Here is a 4,111-nt window from a genome sequence, read left to right on the forward strand (position 1 = left end):
GCTCAATGACTTGTACAAAATAGGTAAATAACAACAATACTTCACTCACGCTGAGCTTAATGTAACTTATACATCATGTGTGAAAATTAATACATTAATCTTTGAAAAGGAAATATCGCTTGCTTATGCACATAAACTGCAAAATTAAATGGCAATTTGTTGCATGACTTTAACAGAGGTTAGATTACGTCAATAATACTTATCGTAAAATACAAAGGGTTTGTATTATAATAGTAAAACAAGGGGGCAAGCTTTACTAACAAAAAAAAAGGGGTAGATATTGAAATATTACCGTTTTCTTTTCGAAAATGATCTTTATTTCCCTCTCAATTAAATAGTTTATGCGATATACCCAAATATATCCTACAGTAATGGGGGACACCCAGTGGGTTTTGGAAGGAATCGATAAAATGGTATAACTAACCTTTTCTTCTTTCTCTACATTATTTTCCGAGACGTAAAATAAAACCATGAAAAATTGGGCAAAGTATGGAGATCACACTTTAGAGTAAAAGGGGACACCAATTGGGAACCAGGGCTTGCCCCCAGCCTAGGGCTTGTGGCCTGGGAACTACTAGGTTAGGTTAGGTGGGTTTGTCATGTTGTCTACCATTTTACAAATCTCAAAAGTGTTCAATAATCATGTTTTGTGACCTGGGAAGGGGGCCTTGGAGCTTGGCCCCCGGCCATGGGTTGTGACCTGAGAACTACTGGGTTAGGTTAGGTGGGTTTGTTACGTTCTGTACCCTTTTACAAATCTAAGTGTTAAATAATGAAGATTTGTCCTGCTTTTGCACACATTAAATCCTTCAGGAAGGGGGGGGGGGCGGTGTCCATAACGGTAGAACGGCTTATTTGCAGTGGAAATAATGGTCAAATTCGTTACAGCACATCATGTATGGTAAGTAAAGTTTATTTGGTAAATTTACAGTTTCATCCATTATGGGGAAACTGGAATAAAAATATATTTGTTGCATCAGAAATAGTGTAGTTCCAACGAATTTAACGGTTATTTTGACCGCAAACCATCCGATTTAGAGATTTACTATGTAATTGGAGTTAAAACAACAAGTTGTTCTAGAATGCAGAAAGACCCTACTTCATTCCAACAATTATGGGGGACACCAGGTGTGAACCGGGGTTTTGGGTGGGGGGGGGGGGGGCGTCAAATGATATTTGCAATAAATGAATACTTATCCTTCCACCACCCATCCCCCTATACCCCTACCTAGCCCTACCAGGAGGGTCTCCGCCCCCCCCCTGCGACCCCCCCTTAAGGCCACAATAATTTTCAGGGCACTACTGAACCTAATAAACCCACCTAACCTAGCCTAGGGGCCCTGTACCCCTACCTAGGGGCCCTGTACCCCTGCCTAGGCCTACCGGGGGGGGGGGGGGGGGCTCCGCCCCCACTGCGACCCCCCCCCCCCCCCTTAAAGCCACAGTGAATTTCGGGACACCTACTGAACCTAATACAACCACCTAACCTAGGGCCCTGTACCCCTACCTAGGCCTAGCCCCTGTGACAACCCCCCCCCCCTTACAAACACTACCTAACACATCCATCAAACCAAATCCAAAGTGATGGTACTGCTGCATACATCGTTATACTATCACCATTATAATATACTCTATAAATTAATGAAGCTTACCTTAAACTGTTGGTTCATCTAGATGTGCTGCTGCTTTGAGGAAAACGTGAAGCCGTTGGGAAGGTTCCTTGACATGCAGGACAATTTTTATTTTGTAAAATTAAATTGTGTCTCTTGCACAAATCCACTAGGTTTTCAATATTCCCCGAATAACTTACGACAAATTCATTGTAAGTTAGGAAACAGTCAGGACAAGAAGATGGAATTTCAACTTCTTGTGCAACATGAGATGACGTGCTTGCTATTGCCTCCATTTCTAAGAACGAAATGAAATGCATGGGAAAGATGATGTATTGTCGCGCTGTTGTATTGTCGTGCTGTGATTGGCCAAACATGTATGACGTCATAGTGGATAGGCGCTGTGATTGGCCAAACGTGTAAGAATTTATAGTGGACTAGTTTGTCTGCGGATTATAGTGGTTACAGGGCTCATTTAAGCAAATACAAGACACAGTCAACAATAACGACAGACTTAGAAAAAATCTGGGAGGAAGACATGAGTAGCGTGAGTTTGATCGTCGATATACAGTATAAAGAACTAGGCATTTGCGACAGATAATATTTTACAGAAATACTACAATAGACTTGCTTTACTCGGGAAATATATTATTATAATAGATTTCCCATAATGGATGAAACTGTAATAATACCGTTTATTTTACTACAACATACATTGTCTTTTGTTTTTCTATAAATTTACCAATGTTTTACCTAAAATAATCTCGTTTTACATCTACTTACTATAAAAAATATCAAAATACAACAATAAAAGCCAGCAACCTAAGTAGGCTTACATTCGAGATACAGTGGCTTAACCCAACACATTCCATTCAGATAATCCTTGCCTAAGGTATGGGCTATACAATCCATCTTACTGTAAGCTGCCTACTTGATGTACAGCAATAACGTCTTCCCATAACAACATAGAATTAAGATGGGTGTGCCTACTCACCCTGTTGATTTTAAATCAAGAGATTATCATCCAAATCAAGCGCCTTAAACAATTGGATCCCGAATAAAGGACACGTAACAAAGAAACATTTAACTTAAATTGTGAAGACCATAAGAGATTAGATAAGGAAAATTTAAATTCTATCTCCAGCCAACGGCCACACAGCGTGAAAAATGTATTAGAACTTCGTAATCTAATGCTACAACTATTCCATTAATAGTGATGAAAACACCTGCCCATTAAATAAAACTAGTACTTGTCATTTTGCCAGGTGTCCCAAAGAGTAAGTCGCTGAAAAGTAAGAGACACAAAATATTTGCCTTCGTGGAAACTACTTGTAAATTTTTATATCAATGTATCCACTTAACATAATATAGAATCTGTATAAATTTGAATTAGGGCCGTTTCCAATACACTTTCTGCCGGTCACAAAATAAAAACGATAAACACGTGAGTGATTACAGCTATTCAGTGAACCTCTGTTCCACCTGCGCGAAATTCACTAGCGCAGAACCAGGTAACGTTGGCAAGAGTTTCAGAGAAAGGCGGCAGTTTTGAATTTATAGAAATGCAGTCTCCCCTATATAATGAAGAGCAAGTGTCTGGCCATACACACACACACACATATATATATATATATATATATATATATATATATATATATATATATATATATATATACACAGTGGAACCTCTACATCCGAACGTATCTACATCCGAATTTTCCAACATCCGAAGTAAAATTCGAGCAAATTTTTTACTCTACACCCGAATTTTATTTCGACACACGAAGTAAGCAATTTTCGTCGTACCAGTTGTATCCGAATTTTTCGACACGCGAAGTAAAATTCGAACACGTTCCGACTCTACACCCGAATGTTTTTTTCGACACCCGAAGTAAACAATACTCGTATGCGTAGTCGGTGCTCATAGCGCCTGAAGTGTTTTTTATTTCCGCCGATAGAAGGCAGCACATCGACCTAGGAGGGACGCTCAATTAGCGCGGCTTGGATCAGTCCTCTGTTCTCGTCGGCTTCTTGCGGTTGTGCTCTGTGCGTTCTGATATTAACTGTGTTTTAATCGTGATTTTTTACGTGCATCCATTAACGATAATTTACGTAAAGTATGGGTCCCAAGAGGCTTAGTTTTGCCAGTGGTAGTGGTAGTGGTGAGAAAAGGAAGAAGGAAATGCTTTCTATAGAAATTAAGCAGGAAATTATTGAAAAACATGAGCGTGGCATCCGCGTGAGTGAACTTGCTAAACAGTATGGCCGTAATATGTCGACGATCTCGACAATCCTTAAACAGAAGGAAGCTATTAAAGCAGTGAAACCTTCTAAGGAGATCACTATAATTTCCAAACGCCGTACCCCTATCATAGAAGAGATGGAACGACTTCTACTAGTGTGGATTAAGGATAGAGAGATCGTTGGGGACACCATCACCGAAACCGTTATCTGCGAGAAGGCGCACGCCATCTTTACGGACTTGAAGGAGGAGAGCTCTG

Source organism: Palaemon carinicauda, chromosome 33 (assembly GCF_036898095.1).
Source record: "Palaemon carinicauda isolate YSFRI2023 chromosome 33, ASM3689809v2, whole genome shotgun sequence".
In the NCBI taxonomy this organism is placed as follows: domain Eukaryota; kingdom Metazoa; phylum Arthropoda; class Malacostraca; order Decapoda; family Palaemonidae; genus Palaemon; species Palaemon carinicauda.